Here is a 17,820-nt window from a genome sequence, read left to right on the forward strand (position 1 = left end):
TTGACTTTGCTACGATAAATATGGAAAGGTATGATGTACCAATGATCAAAGTATGAATATTCATGATTATGAAAGGTATGATTTAAGTGATGCTATGTTTATGTACCATCTCTTACCATGTGATGATATTGCAAAGTTATGTGTTTAATCACTAGCTTCTGAATATGGTAAATGTTATGTTTGTGTCTTTTGTGCTATGCAAATGAAATGATAAGTGTTCAATATGAACCAAGATATACGTGTATGAAACTTATTAAAATGATGATACATGGAAAACGTGATATGTTATGATGGATTATAAATCCAATTGGATCATGCTCAAGTATAATGGTTATCTATGTTAAGTTCACATGAATTATATTCAATTATGCTAACATGTGGTGTTGGTGGTGCTTAGGCTTGTGCCAAGTTTATGATTGAATTATCTCATGTTTAATCTTAATGAAATACATTGAAACTGTAAGTGCTCGATTGGTAACGTGCTTATGTCCATGACAAGGTGAAATAAATCAAACTATGTAATTTCTTAGCAATGGTTGATTATGTAGTTGATTCCAAACGAGCTATGTTTATCTGCACTAGTTTGTAGTCATGGTTGATATTATGCGCATATCTTGTGTGCTATGCATATGAAATGAAACGGGTGAGGAAAGGTAATGAAATGGTAAATTCATAGTTGAAATGAAATTTGATGAAAAGGGAGCAATGAGTTTGAATGATGTATCATATGTGAGAAGTTTACGTATGCTATGGATTAATATACCTATATCATGGATAAATACACTAAGTCGGGATTTGATAATGTTGTTTACGCTTATGATAAGCATTGGGAATGGAATGAAAAGAAACTAGATTGAAAAGTGTACAATCTTATAGAAAAGTTTATGGTTATCTATTAAGTCCCATAAAATCCTATCATATTATGAATGATAAATGTATGTGACATTAATGAACTTATTCATTTGTGAGTTGATGATCATGTTGATTTATGAATCTTATGGCATTGACATAGATTTATGTTTATTCTATAAAGTTTATTATTGAAATGGAATATTATGCTTAAAGTTTATACGAACTTACTAAGCATACATTTCTTAGATAGTTATTTTCCTGTACTTTATAGATTATTGAAAGCTCGATCGGGTTGGAAGCTAGTCGGAGATCCATCACACTATCCATCGATTTTAACGGTAGATTTTTATGCTTTGGTCGCGGTTATAATGACATGTATAGGTGTTTTGTGCTTGATGATATGGCTACTATGTTTGCCTTGTAAAATAGTTTATGACTGATGACATTTTGTTATTTTTGGGCTTAATGGCTAATGTTGAATTGTTTTAGTGATGATATGTTTCGAATGGCCAAATTGGTATGCTTCTGTGTGATATGGAATGAGATGTTGCTTTGAATTTGTGAAACTGACATTATTTTGAAGCCTTGATGATTGGTGTTTATAAGATTAAATTGATGTATGACTGGAAACATGAAAATAGACACTTTTTCATGCCTTTTTTAACTCAAATTCATGTAGTTTCGGTAAAATTCTTGTAGAAAAATATATAATAATTAAATTACACTCAAATTATTAACATGTTGAATTTTAATTAATTTTATATTAAATTTTTATTAATTTTGATCTTTTTCGACAGAATCGCACAAAGGGCAAAAATTGGCTCGGGAGGCACTATTAGAAGCGCAAAATCGAGAAGCGACTTTGAAGCATGAAGGAAAATTAATTTTTCAGCCCAATACAGTCCAAATTATGAATATTAATTCATAAAATAATTAATTTTAATTTTAATCCAATTTATTTTAGGTTAAATAAATTATTGTTAATTAATTATAAAAAAAGGCCTAATTGAGCTGAACTGAGAAAACCGTTCCAACCGAGCACTGGCCAGCCCAAAACCGTCCCACATGCTGACCCAATCAGCTTGATTGGCTGATTATTTATCTTGCAAAATAGCCCTTGAAGACTCCTTCAATTTGCATTCAGATCCCTCCAATATTTATGCCTTTTTAAATTTGCCCCTTCCTTAAAATAGCAAGTTCGAAACCTTCAAACTTGCTACATGTGTGGCCGGCCATGGGGACTCTATGGCTGCTAATTTTTGCTATTTTTAGCAGCCTACTCAACCTATAAATACCCCCTTGGCTGATCACTTCAAACACACCTCAAAACCTCTCACCCTTTCACTTCTCTCTTACTTTCTCTCTTCAATCCCTTCTGTTATTCTTCATTTTCTTCCCCATTACCTTGTCGATTTCACCTCTTGAAAAAGATTCCTTCAACCACCATTTGGAGCAGCATTCAAGTGTTTGTGGAAGTCTCGGTTCAACAAGAACAAGCGGAGAAGAATGAGCATAGCAAACTAGTCAAGCTTCGGAGAAACACCGGATTTGATTCTTGTTCCTTATCCTTTTAATTTTATTGTTGTTGTTATGAAATTGTTTATGTATAATTGTGATTTTGATATGTTTAATTTAATTAATATGACTTAAATTTAATTTGTGTTAGGTTTATTGCATTTTGTCCACTTAATTTATTAAAATTGTGTTTCTGTTGTTATAGGCTTTAGTAAGATGTTTGATTAAGTAAAACCATGACTAAGTTATTCTTGCATTACAATTGTAAGGTAACTAATGAATTAATTATTTAAACAGATTGAAATTGTAATTAATTGACACAATAGTTAATCAGTGCATGTTTAATCATCTAAGGTAGTTGAGGGTTTTAACACCCCAAACCCGGCCTAAGAGTTATGGCTGAATCTGGCGGTGTCACATTGAGGTGTTTAGCGTAAAACTTGTTGTTGAAATCTTTAAAAATCAATTAATCATTTTGTTATTAAACGGTGATTCCAAAACGGGTTGTTCATTTCCAAGCGTGCATCATTAAAAACTAATCACTTTTAAAACATTATAAATTTTCCAAAATCTCATTTATTGTGAAAACGTGGTGTCTTTGAAAACGGTTACCTTTTGAAAACCCGTCTTATTCTACAACTATCAGTTTATATCAAACTAAATAAATAAGAACCCCAATTTAAAGTTTATAACTTTAAAGAGGCATTTTTACATAAAAATACCCAAATTCAGTTACTTATAAATCAAAAGCTAAAAACGAAAGCTGATGTGGTTGCGTGGCCACTTCTGAGTCCCTCGCAGCTCCGAACCATCTAACGCTAGGGATTACTTGAAAGGTTAAAAATGGGGTGAGTTTACGAAAACTCAGTGTGTAATCCCCTTATTAAAGAAACAGTTAGTAAACAAAAACGACACAGTCTAGGCCTGAGCCCTTTAACAGTAACAGTAGAGTGTGGGTCTTAGCCCAATATAGTAATGGTGATGATTGGGCCTGAGCCCATATCAAATGCCACATATCACATATATCTGGGCTTAAGCCCATCTCAATATCAGAATTACTATATGTAATGCATAAATACCCATACCAACCCTGCATTCCGTCTCCTATCCAACCCTACACTCCTGTGGGGATTAAATCGACCCACCTATCCCTACACTCCTCATGTAGCACCGGTTGCGGCACTAACCAGTATCGTAGCAAAGATGCTAGTAACCAGAATGACTAAGAACCGTAAACAGGATAGCTATAAGCTATAAACAGAATGGCTACAAGCCATAAGTACAGTAATATGATTGGCACAAAACACTCAGTAGTAGTAATATGGTCGGCACACAGCCATCAGTAGTAGTATGATCGACACAAAGCCATCAGTAGTAGTAATATGATCAGCATAAAGCCATCAGTAATGGTAATATGATTGACACACAACCATCAGTAATGGAAATATGACCGGCACAAAGCCATCAATAGCATCGCAGCAAAGCTGTCAGCAACAGTATCGCAGTAAAGCTGCCAATAACAGTATATGTGGCCAAGTCACCAGTAACAGTGATTGTGGCAGAGCCACCAGTATAGTACTTCCTTCATAACAGAATCCCCACCCCATGCAATATGTTGTGTATGCAGAATGCCATGCATGAAATTAGTCATACAAATCACAAACAAATCAGTCATTTAAATCACAGACAAATCAGTCATTTACATCTCGGGCAAATCAATTGTTTAACCCCGAGGGGCAAAATAGTCATTTTACCCTACAAGGGTATTACGATCATTTTACCCTACAGGGGAATTACGGTCATTTTACCCTACAGGGGCATTACGGTCATTTTACCCTACAGGGGCATTACGGTCATTTTACCCTACAGGGGCATTACGATCATTTTACCATTCGGGGGTATTTTGGTCATTTTACCTCTCAGGGGTATTTTATAACCTCTTCGAAGGCCTACAGTCGCCTCGAGCGACATAGATAACTTAAATGGTCATAACGGTACAAATGGGCCCAAGGCCAATATTCGGCCCAAGTGGGCCAACATGCTCGTGTAGCCGAATTAGCCCAAATTCAGTCACAACTACGCAAACTACATAGCCCGGTCCAGTATTTTCCACCAATCGCATATTTTATCTATGTGGGGCCCACAAGCCCATTGAGCCCACACGGCCCATTCTGGCCTAATCCCATGGAAATGTGCTCATGGATGCCTCTACAGTCTATCGCCCATGATCCATAGGTTCGGCTTTCCACACGAGCGATGTGCCAATCAATGATTTATCGCACCCTTGGTTCCCAAGCAATGTGCCAATCAACCTCGACCACCATCAGTAAGGAATGGAAGCAATGCAGGTTGGAGAAAGTGACGAATACCTTGAAAGCCTCGCCGATCTCCCCCCATTCCGAACAAGGAACAAATGAGATGGATGATATATGTAACTCTCCACGACAACAACCTCCCCAAATCCTAATATTCTCTCCTTAAATCTCCCATTATCACTCCACTGATTTCTCCTCAACTCCCTCTATGACCAGTTCAAACTTCCTTTGGCAGTATTTCACTCCAACTCTGCCACTTACACAACTTAAGCAACAAAATAAATACCCCATTGTGCAACCCAAGACTTGAACCTCAGACCTCACAATTACACAACAAGCCACCTTGCCACTAGACCACAAGCTCTTTTGTGTCACATTTTGTCTTCAATTAACTAAAAGGTCTAAAGGCCAAAGTCTAGGTTCCTTTAAAAGAAAAACCAAAATAAATTGTAAGAGCCAAGACTTGAACCCAAGCTCCCTTGTAACCTTAGTGATGCCACAACCACTAGACCACATGTTTCCTTATGACATTTTATTTAACACAATAATTTAAAAGGCCTACATCCAAGCATCCAAGGTTTTATCCACTTAAAACCAAAATTTTTGCTAAAGCCCAGGTTTGAACCCAGGACTTTTCCAACTCTTCTTAGGACCCTTAACCACTAAAGCAGACATACTTTTGTTCACAGTTTCCAAACCGTTCCTTTGCTCAAGGCCCAATACTTCTAGGCCCAACTTTTGGGACATTACAAGTTTAAATTAGCAACGGTATCTTACTATACATTAGCCTTACATAACTTTCAAGATCATTTTGATTAAACTGTTTCAACGTAGGAATATTGTTACTTCACGTGATATATTATGTGCTTATGAGATTGAATTAATTGTTTGAATTGGCATAGAGATATGTACAAGAGGTTATTTTAATTTCATAAATATGTATGTGCATTAACACAATTGCTTATTAAAATTTGTTTAATTGGTTGAATTGACATAGAGATATAGTCAAGAGATAAATGGATTTTGATAGGTGAGTATGTTCATAAGTTAGCAAATCACCAAGTTGCCGTGAATTTATTCGTAACAACATGAACATGAGTTTAATAATTCTAAGTTAAGAAATGTAATTAATCTAACACAATTATGTCATCTTGATTAAAATCATCTTTTAAACTTTTATTTTCTTTTTATTTATTTCACTTAGTTAAAATCTTAGTTTTTAATCACCTCCTCAAATCAAAATATTTTTCTTCACCAAAGTGTTTTTAATTGCATTCATAAATAATTCTTTTCACAATCCTTGTGGGTATGATAACTCGACATTTACTTGTCACTTTATTACTTGTTGTCATTGTGTACACTTGCACATTTTCGTCGTTCCAAGTTTTTGGTGCCGTTGCTGGGAACTGTTTTAAAAGTCATTATTTGTGAATTTGTGAATTTTGCATTTTAGTTTATTTTTCTGTTCAATTTTAACTTAATTAATTTTTCTATGTTTGTTTCAGGTGTTTATGAGTATTAACCGAATTATCGATTTACTCTTCGTAGACCTTGGTATAGAAAGAACTTTTCAACAACGAAGAAGACAAGCAAGTCAGAGAAGGACAGAAGATATAAACTTCAAAAATCCAAATCAAGGAAACGGAGCAAACCCTGCTCAAAATCCTATCCTTATTGCTAATGATACGAATAGAGCTCTAAGATAGTATGCCATGCCAGTGTTTCATGATCTTAATCCTAGTATTAGGAGACTTGAAATCGAGGCACAACAGTTTGAGTTGAAGCCATTCATGTTCCAGATGCTTTAGATAGTGAGTCAATTCAGTGGAATGCCTACCGAAGATCCTCATCTTCACTTAAGATTGTTTTAGAGGTGAGCGATTCTTTTATGTTAGTCGGAGTACCTGAAGATGCGCTACAATTAAAGTTGTTCCCATATTCGCTAAGGGACAAAACTTGAGCCTGGTTGAACTCATTACCGCCAAATTCAATTTTCACATGGCAAGAGTTAGCAGAAAGATTCCTCATGAACTATTTCCCGCCTAGCAAGAATGCTAAGTTAAGGAATGAGATCACTAATTTCCAACACATGGATGATGAGTCCTTGTATGAGGCATGGGAAAGGTACAAAGAATTATTACGGAAGTGCCCTCATCATGGAATCCCTCATTGCATCCAACTTGAGCTGTTTTATAACGGTCTCAATGCCCACACGAGGATGGTAGTGGACACCTCTGCTAATGGTGCTCTCCTTTCTATGTCTTATAATGAGGCTTATGAAATCATCGAGAGGATTTCCGGCAACAATTATTAATGGTCAACCAATCGAGCAACGTCAGGAAGACAAGCCACTGGAGTACATGAAGTGGATGCTCTCACTTCACTCGCATCTTAGGTATATTCAATTTCTTCAATGCTTAAAAATTTTACCACTAATGGGTTTAATAGCTTTGCAGCACAGCCACCAAATCAATTTGAAAATATAGCATGTGTCTATTGTGGAGAAGGACATCTATTTGAAGAATATCCATCGAACCCAGAGTCCGTGTATTACATGGGTAACCAGAACGAAAATCGAGGAAGGCAAGGACTGCAATCCAATTTCTATAACCCATCATGGCAAAACCACACGAATTTTTCCTAGAGTAACAAAGGGGCTGGATCCAGTAACACTTATTGTAACGCCCTGATAAATTTATTTTTGCTTCTGTAAATTCTAACACAAATGTGTATCTGCTTTAGTGGTTAAGTGTTCTGGGTGTGTGTGAGAGGTCTTGGGTTGAAGTCCCACTTTTGACAAACTTTGTTATTTTAGATCCAAGCCCTACCCTTATTGAGTGGGCTTATATAAAATTGTCTGTTAATCCATATCAGGATGAGCCTCCTGGTTCGAGTGGTAAGGGAGTTGGTGTGTTGGAGGTCCTGTGTTCGAATCCCTGCGCGAGCGTGGGTGTTATTCTCAAGTATGTCGTTTGGGGTTTTAGATAGATTGGTGCTTCGATAATTGGAATTAATCAAGTTTTTGGTGTTGTTCTTAGATTTCAAGAGTCTCAGGATTGTTTCATTGTGAGAATGAACCAAGTGTGCACCCCTTACGCGTGAAAATCGAGTTTCAGCGAAAGCCAAAAGTGTAGTTTGTCGATGCCACACGGTCGTATGGTTGCTCGTGTGGTTGCCCGTGTGCGAGACACGGTTGTGTGTCTGACGAAGGTGCGGCCATGTGTAAGACACGATCGTGTGTCTGGTGTGGGTGTGGTTGTGTGGACCACACAAGCTAGGCCAAGTTGGGCTTGTGGGCCCGCACGAGCCTGCCACACAAGCGTATGGTTTTGGGCCAGGCCGTGTGGGCCACACGGGTGAGACCAATCTGGGCGTGTGGGCCACACGGGCGTGTAGGCCCACATTGGCAAGCCACACGTGCATGTGGGCCCATAATTTTGATATTTTCCCTAGGGTCGTACAGGTAGTTCTAATCGACTGTGGGCCTATCGTAGAGTCGGTAAAAGCTAACCAAACCCAAAAATTATGTGATCTGATATTTTACTTTGAGTAGGACACTGTTATGCATGTTTGACTATTCTGTTAAGTATATATATGACATTTGTATATGAGCATGTTATGCATGATATTAATGTATCAGTTATTTCTATATCTGTGATTGGGTGGGTTTTGTATATGTGGAGGAAGTGTTCTGTATGGCGACCATCACCTATATTCTGGCAGCTTGGCTGCACATTATCTGATATGTGTCATAATGGCACGATATGGTGCGTAGGGATGGGTAGGTGTTTTTAACCCCACATGGTGTAATGGGATGGTCGGAGTTGGTGTGTAGAGGATGAGGGTAGGATTCTATATATCTGTTCTGCATATCTGATTTTGTTATCTGTATCTGTAAAGGACTTAAGCCCAAATCTGAATCTGAATCTGACTGTGTATATGATATCTGTATGAATAGCATGTCTAATTTTGTTGGGTTACACATTGAGTTTACAAAAACTCACATTTGTTTGTCTATTTTGTTTAGGTAATCCACGGACTTAGGCGGATCGGTGTGAGGGAGCCTCACAGTGACCACAAGTTTGTAATTGTTTAAGATTTTGATTTTGATTTAATTATGAATTATTTCTGGGAGTTTTGTAATTAATGGACTCTCCAAACTATTGGTTTTATTTTGGATTTGGGTTTTTGTTTTAACACTTTATTTGAGACAATTAGCTGAAAACATGATTTTCACTAAAATAAAGGTTTTTTGAAAATACGAACGGGATTTCCAAATATAGCGTTTTTATGACTACCATTGTAATTTATGTTTTGAAAAATAAATTAATTAACACTTTCGATAATGGTTATAAATGAATAAGAGTTATAAAATTTAAAGGATTTATCGAACAATTCAGTTTTCAAAAACCCTTATTTGTGACATCTTCGGATGCGGCAATAACGTCTAGGTCGGGTTTGGGGTGTTACACTTATGCACAACCTAGACCGACCCAGCCACCTGTTTTCCCCCAACAAGTTCAGAAACCAACCCAAGTTGAACCTTCCAATAGCTTAGAGAACCTATTGAAGGCATATATGGTAAAAATGACGTTATTTTAAAGAATTTGGAGAATCAATAGGTCAACTTGCTACTTAACTTAGGAACCATCCACAAGAAGCTTTACCTAATGATACGGAGAATCCGAGGAATCCAAGGAAGGAGCATTGTAAAGCATTGACATTAAGGAGCGGAAACACATTAGAGCCTAACACTATCGAAGTTGAAGAGAAGCCAACTGATGCTCAAGACTCAATGGAAGTTCAACCGAGTGTTGAAATTCCAGTTTCACCGAAACTAGAATCTGTAAAATTTGATAAGGTAACTTCTGAACCAATTAATTTTGATAAACTAACAACTCCGTTAGATGTAGAATTGCCATAGAAGATGAATCAACTAGTTCCAGTAAAGAATCCTCCTCCACCCTACCCTCAAAGACTTCAGAAGCAGAAATAGGAAGTCTAGTTCAAGAAGTTTAAAGACGTACTCAAGCAACTTCATATCAACATTCCGTTGGTAGAAGCACTTGAGCAAATGTCGAATTATGTCAAATTCATGAAGGATATCCTCTCCAAGAAAAGAAGACTAGGAGAATTTGAGACATTAGCCTTAACGAAGGAATGCAATGCATATATTTAAGATAAACTACCCCGAAAGTTGAAGAATCCTGGATGTTTTACCATACCTTGCAACATTGGAGCAACGTATTATGGTAAGGCATTATGTGATTTGGGTGCGAGTATCAACTTGATGCCCATGTTAATATTTAGGAAATCGGGGATAGGTAAAGTTAGACCTTCTACAGTTACACTTCAATTAGCAGATTGATCTTTAGCACATCTAGAAGGAAAAATCGAGGATGTATTGGTACATGTAGATAAATTTATTTTTCCTGCTGACTTTGTTATTCTAGACTTTGAAGCAGATAAAGAGGTGACAATGATCCTAGGAAGGCCTTTCCTAACAACTGGAAGAACCCTTATTGATGTACAAAAGGGCGAGCTTACTATGCGTGTTTAGGATGACCAGGTAACATTTAATGTTTTTAAGTCTATGCGATTTCCTGACACACTTGATGATTGTTTTACATGTCTGATTTAGAGGAATTAATCATGGAAAAGGAACTCAACTATGTTGAGGACCTATTGGAGCAAATTTCGATGTCAGATCCTTCAAGTGATGAAGAGGGAGAGGAATACTTAGCTTTGCTAGAAGCTAATCAAAGGGGATTTAATCTACAATCCCACTTTGAATCTTTGGAGTTAAAGAATAGGGATTATGCTTAGCCAAAAGCCATCTAAATTAGAACTCAAGGTACTTCCTTCACATTTAAAATATGTTTATTTAGATAACACTTCTACTTTTCCTGTGATTGTTTTAGCAAAATTGACCAAAGAGCAAGAAGAGAAACTCATCCTAGTATTAAAACAATTTAAGAAGGCTATCGAATGGACCATAGCCAATATTCGCGGCATTATTCTGTGTATATGCATGCACAAATCATCCTGAAAGATGGCGAGAAAGGGACGATTGATGGAAAACTAAGACTGAACCCCATCATGAAGGACGTAGTAAAGAAAGAAATCATCAAGTTGTTAGATGCGAGTATAATTTACCCCATCTTAGATAGTTCGCAAGTAAGTCTGGTCCAGTGCGTGCCAAAGAAAAGAGGTATTACGGTCATTGAGAATGAGAATAATGAATTAATACTGACTATAACGGTTATGGGATGGAGAATTTGCATCGATTATCGGAAGCTAAACAAGGCGACTAGGAAAGATCACTTTCCTTTACCGTTTTTGGACCAGATGCTGAATGGACTCGCAGGACGAGACTATTACTATTTTCTCGATGGATACTAGTGGTATAATCAAATTACAGTGCACCAGAAGATCAACACAGAACAACGTTCACATGCCCGTATGGTACATTTGCATTTAGACGCATGCCATTTGGTTTATGTATGATGGATATTTTTACTAACATGGTTGAAAATTATTTGGAAGTCTTTATGGATGATTTTTTAGTGTTTGGAGACACTTATGATGATTGCCTAGCCAATCTAGCCAAGGTATTAAGGCGATGGTAAGAAACAAACCTCGTACTCAACTAGGAAAAGTGTCATTTCATGGTACCAGAAGGTATTGTTCTAGAGCGTCGGATAACGAGACATGGAATCGAGGTAGATAAAGAAAAGGTAGATGTTATTAAGAAACTCTCACCTCCAACATCTGTAAAAGGTGTTAGGAGCTTTTTAGAACACGCTAGTGTAACATCTTGATTTAGGGCCTAGTTGGAACAGTGGTTTCGGGACCACAAATCCGATGAGGAAAATTTTATTTTTACTATATTTTTATGGCCTACAATTTCACAGAAAGATTTCGTGAAAATTTCGTTCAAAAATTTTGAAGTTTGGGCACTCAATTTAGTCAAAAGGACTAAATTGTAAAAAGTGAAAAAGTTGAGTTTTATATGTTAAAGGTATTTAATTGTTATGGAACTATAAATTAGGGTTCCTTATATGGTAATTAGACCATGAGTTAGTGATGCACAAAAATGGACATGAGATAAGTGAAATAGGAATTTTTTAAGTAAGGGCATTTTAGTCATTTAGTAAATAAATAGAATTAAAAGGGAAAAAGATGTAAAAAAATTGTGTTCATCATCCTTGCTTACTGCCAAAACTTGAAGGAAGCCATAGCTAGGGTTTCTTCACTTTCTCAAGCTCATAGTAAGTGACTTCAAGCCCCGTTTTTAATGTTCTTTACGTTTTTGAAATTCTGGTAGCTTAATTTAGCTTATTTTAGCAATAATTTAACCCAGAGTTCATACTTGGAAAAATACCCATAGGTGACATATGTTTATTTTGATGTTTTATGGTAGAATATGAAGCTAGGAATTATGTTACACAACTTTTGCTAGTTGATTTTAAGTGAAAACGAGTATATTGACATAATCGACAAAAATACCTAATGTTCATTAGTGTTAGAGTAAGAATTTGATGTTGTCATAGAAGGGAAAATGTTCAACATGTTATAAAACATAAGAATAACAGATGAAGTTTAATTTCCAAGCTTTGGGGCAGAAGTGTAAATATGCAAAAGTTTAGGGGCAAAATTGTAATTTTCCCAAAATTGAGTCAATGATTGTTTTGATGAATGTGAGTATTAAGTAAGCTAAATATGCTATTATAGATTAAGAAGAACGAAATCCGGAGCTAGACCGGGGAAAGAAAAAGATTGAGGACTAAAGTGTTAGATTTGATCACATTTTTATACCGAGGTAAGTTTACGGTAAATAAATGTAATATTTCAATAATTATTATTAATGCTGATATTTTCCAAAAATTATGTATTTATTTCATGAAATTATTTAATGTTGACTTAAGTATGAGATGACAGAGAATCAGTGATAAAAGCCTCGTTGAAACATTAGGAGTGTATTGGATACAAATGTCATGACATTTGGGTAAAGAGATCCCATGTAAGACCATGTTTGGGACATGACATTGGCATCATTGAGGTTATGAGAGGTCCCATGTAAGACCATGTCTAGGACATGGCGTTGGCACCGAGATGACAGGTCCCCCGTAAAACCATGTCTGGGACATGGCATGGGCACCAATATGAGAACTCCCATGTAAGACCATATCTGGGATATGGCATTGGCAGTACAAGAAACATCCCATGTAAGACCATGTTTGGGACCCAAGTATGAGACCCAAGAACATGGCTTTGGCATTTTATTATCAGATATGAGACCCAAGTATCCTTATTATTCCAATGTGGCTCAACAGGCTAGAAAACAGATTATGTTCTATGGAAGTTCAAATAAAAGTATAATTAGCAACTTTAGGTGAGTTATAAGAGTTAAGAATATGTTATGATATCAGTGAGAACCATTATTTCAGCATGAGAAGAGTAAGTTGTAATCTTAAGCTATCCAAATAGGTAAGTAAATAAACAAGTAAATGAGAGTAAGTAAAGAGGAAACTTAAGAACATGATACTCGCATATCATTATTTGTGTTAAATGTTGTAATTTATTTACTTGTAAACTTACTAAGCTTTATGCTTACTTCTTTTATTTCTTTTTCTTTCATATAGTATTATCAAGCATAGTCGGGATCTTGAAGACGTCGGAGAGCGTTCACACTATCAGCCACCGCAACTCGGTATTTTAAGACAATAAATGTTTTGAGCTATGGCATGTATAGGGACTTAGTCATTTCGATTGTATATTCTTAAATTATGACCAAAAGATGATATGTAAATATTTGATGATAAATAGTTATTAAAATTGCTAAGTATGAAGGTGTTTGTTGTTATAAATGTCTAGGTGATAAATTATGCATAGAAATCATGAAAAAGTAAAAATTGGTAGTGAATCAATTTTGAGACAGCAGTAGTGACGTAATTTTGAAAAATCACTAAGGATAGTAGAAAATGAATTAGAAGGTGGATGAGATATATAATTAAATATTATTAAGTCTATTTTTATATAAAAATAACAGTGTAGACAAAAGAATTATGTATTCTAAGATATTTGCATTTTAGTTAGACAAGGCCAAAGTGGTTTTTGGAATTCCCTATTCTAACTTTGGAAAATCATTAAAAATTGTAAAAAAAAATATTTATGACTTGTAATTTATATGTCTAGATTCCTTATTGAGTATATGTTCTGTGAAAACAAGTGAGAACACCATATGAAGTCTGTACAATGAGATAATTAAATTTTAGTGACGAGAGGTCAGGACAGTTGATCAGTGAAACAGGGAGACTTTAACTAATAAACTGTACTAATTGGATTAACCAAAAATTTTGAAAAATTTATGGTAAAAATATATATAAGTTTAGTTTCAGGAAAAATTTATGGATCTAAATTTCAAGTTTCATAGCTCGAGTTATGATTAATTTAGTAACTGCTGCACAGGTGGACAGCTTTGTTGTGAATAGTGAAATTAATTTCAAAAGTAAAAGTTTATGCCCCGAACTTTTAAGTTAAGTCAAGTAACGCCTCATTCTCAACTCCGAAAACGGTCTTGGGTAAGGGGTGTTACATTTTATTAGTATCAGAGTAGGTTTAGTCGGTTCTCAGAATATCCAGTATGAATAAGAGTCTAGCTATACATGCCATACATATATTTTTTGATAGTGTGGCGACTCCTGATGATTTTGAAATGTTTTCTTTTATAGTTATGGATCTCGAACGAGCTGGTACAGATGAAGTAGAGAGTAATGTGCCCACTCCCACAGAAGGGACGGTGCCACCAATTGTTAATGTTAGTGAAAGACCCATTTCAGTTAGTCAGGGAAGAGGGGCTCGAGAAGCCTTTTTCCAAGCTATGAATGATTGGTTTACCGAGTTCATTCGTACGAATCCGGCGGTTAGACCTCCACCTCCTCATGATTCTCAGGTTCCTCATGTAGCTTCTCCAGCTGCAGGTATAGTTATTAGGGAAATGCCACCAGATGATAAGATCAGAAAACAAGGGGTTGAAGAATTTTGGGCTACTAAAGATGATGATGGAGAGAAAGTAGAATTTTGGCTCGAGAACACTATCAGGGATTTTGATGAATTATCTTGTACACTTGAAGAATGTATGAAGTGTGTTGTCTCACTTCTCAGAGATTCGGCTTATCATTGGTGGAAGACTCTTGTGTCAATGGTACCTAGTGAGAGGGTTACTTGGAATTTCTTTCAGGAGGAGTTCCATAAGAAGTAAATCAGTCAAAGATTTATAGATCAGAAAAGAAAAGAGTTCCTTGAGTTAAAATAAGGTAAGATGACTGTGACCGAGTATGAACACGAATTTGTTAGACTTAGTAAATATGCTCGGAAGTTTGTGTCCACTGAAGCTAACATGTGCAAGAGATTTGAAGACAGGCTCAATGATGATATTCGACTGTCAGTGGGTGTTTTAGAAATCAAAGAGTTTATTGTTCTGGTTGAGAGAGCCTGTAAAGCTGAGGATTTGTTAAAAGAAAAAGAAAAGGGCAAAGCTGAAATTGAAGCGCAAGACACGAAGAAAAGCAAGATGAGCAGATCATTTCAGTCTACTTCCAATAGGCCTAGAGAGTTCCTTAGTGGATCAAATTTTCCAACCAGATATTCTAGTTGAAGCAGAGGCAGAAGATTTGAAGGTTCTAGAGCTCAAACTACTACAGTTGCAAGGACGGGTAGTACTAGACCCACTAGGCCAGAATGTGCCAAATGCGGTAGACGTCATCCTGGAGAGTGTAGAGCAAATGAAAATGCCTGTTTCAGATGTGGTGCACCAGACCAATTTATTCGGGATTGTCCTGAAAGAATTGAAAGAGAAGTAATACTGAGTGCGAGATCAGGAAATGCTCCTACTAGAGGCAGATTACAGAGAAACTCGGGAGTTGGAGCAAGTAACAGGGGTACGTCTAGAGACTCAGTAGCTAGATCAGATGTTAGAGCACCCACAAGAACATATGATATTTGTGCTCGGAAAGAGGTATCCTCCCCTGATGTGATTACGAGTACATTTTCTCTCTATGATACTAATGTTATTGCTTTAATTGATCCGGGTTCGACTTATTCTTATGTTTGTATGAGATTGATGCCTAGTATGAACATCCCTATAGAATCCACTGAATTTGTAATTAAAGTATCAAACCATTAGGCCAGTATGTGTTAGTAGATAAAGTATGCAAGAGTTGCCATTTGATGATTAGAGGTCACTATTTTTCGGCCGATCTCATGCTATTGCCGTTTGATGAGTTTGATGTGATTCTTGGTATGGATTTTTGACTGCCCATGATGTGATAGTAAATTGCGAAAGGAAATACATTAAGTTGAAATGTGAAAATGGTGATATTATTCGGGTTGATTCAGATGAGTCAGATGGTTCTCTCTCTATGATTTCTATTATGTCTGCTTAGAAATGTTTGAGAAAAGGGTGTGAAGCTTATCTTGCTTTTGTATTGAACACTAAAGATCCAGAGTTGAAAATTGAATCAGTGCCAGTGGTACGTGAGTATTTAGATGTGTTCCCGGAAGAATTTCCAGGTTTGCCTCCTGTTAGAGAAGTTGAATTTGGTATTGAGTTGATTCCAGGTACAACTCCTATTTCTATTGCTCCCTATAGAAGGGCCCCTTTGGAATTGAAAGAATTGAAAAATCAATTGCAGGAATTAACTGATAAAGGTTTTGCAAGGCCTAGTTGTTCTCTGTGGGGCACACCAGTGCTTTTTGTGAAAAAGAAAGACAGTTCAATGAGATTATGCATAGATTACTAGCAACTTAATAAGGTAACTATAAAGAACAAATATCCACTGCCTAGAATTGATGATCTGTTTGACCAGTTGAAACGAGCTACTATGTTTTCCAAGATAGAATTGAGATCCGATTATTATCAGTTGAGGGTTAAAGATTCCGATGTTCCGAAGACTGCTTTCTGGACTAGGTATGGTCACTATGAGTTTCTTGTGATGCCATTTAGATTGACTAATGCTCCTGCTATTTTTATGGACTTAATTAATCGAATTTTCAGACCTTACTTGTGTTTATTGATGATATTATGATTTATTCTCGTGATGAGATTGAACATGCTGAGCATTTGAGAACCATTTTACAGATTTTGAGAGATAATAAGCTTTATGCCAAGTTTAGTAAAAGTGAGTTCTGGCTTCGGGAAGTTGGATTCCTTGGACACATTGTCTCAGGCGATGGTATTAAAGTTGATCCAAGTAAAATTTTAGCAATTGTTAATTGGAAGCCTCCTAAAAATGTATCAGGGGTTAGAAGCTTTCTTGGAATAGCTGGTTATTACCGACGATTTGTAAAGGGATTTTCCATGATAGCTATCCCATTAACAAGGTTGTTGCAAAAAGATGTCAAGTTTGAATGGACTGAAAAGTGTCAGCAGAACCGAGTAAAGAATTTGTGATTTACAGTGATGCATCCTTGAATGGATTGGGTTGTGTACTTATACAGGAAGATAAAGTAATCGCATATGCTTTTAGACAGTTAAAGCCACATGAGAAAAAAACTATCCGACGCATGATTTAGAGCTGGCTGCCATTGTATTTGCGTTGAAGATTTGGAGACATTACTAGTATGGTTAGAAGTGCCGAATATTTACTGACCATAAAAGCTTGAAGTACTTGATGACTCAGAAAGATTTGAACCTGAGGCAAAAAAGATGGATAGAGTTGATTAAAGATTATGAGTTAGTGATTGACTACCACTCAGGTAAGGCAAATGTTGTTGTTGATGCCTTAAGTATAAAATCTTTATTTGCATTGAGAGCTTTGAATACCAGTTTGGCTTTATCAGATGACGGTTCCATTTTAGCTAAGTTGAGGGCTAAACTGATATTTCTTGATGAAATCTATGAAGCTCAGAAAAATGATAGCGAGTTGCAAGTTAAAAGAGCTCAATACGAATCGGGTGTAGAGTCAGATTTTCACATCGGTTCTAATGGTTGTTTGATGTTTAGAGACAGAGTATGTGTGCCAAAGAATGATAAGCTTATTCTGAAGATCTTACAGGAAGCACATAGCAGTTCTTTGTCTATTCATCCAGGTAGTACAAAGATGTATAATGATTTGAAGAAAATGTACTGGTGGGA

General features: G+C 36.3%; 1 non-coding gene across 1 annotated transcript; it reads right to left on the bottom strand.

Annotated features, from left to right (window-relative positions):
- Positions 1 to 6,738: 6,738 nt before the first annotated feature.
- Positions 6,739 to 6,845, bottom strand: LOC121218053 (small nucleolar RNA R71). Its single transcript, XR_005914320.1, has one exon. It is a non-coding gene; the product is annotated as a small nucleolar RNA R71 (small nucleolar RNA).
- Positions 6,846 to 17,820: the final 10,975 nt, after the last annotated feature.

Source organism: Gossypium hirsutum, chromosome D05 (assembly GCF_007990345.1).
Source record: "Gossypium hirsutum isolate 1008001.06 chromosome D05, Gossypium_hirsutum_v2.1, whole genome shotgun sequence".
Classification (NCBI taxonomy): Eukaryota; Viridiplantae; Streptophyta; class Magnoliopsida; order Malvales; family Malvaceae; genus Gossypium; species Gossypium hirsutum.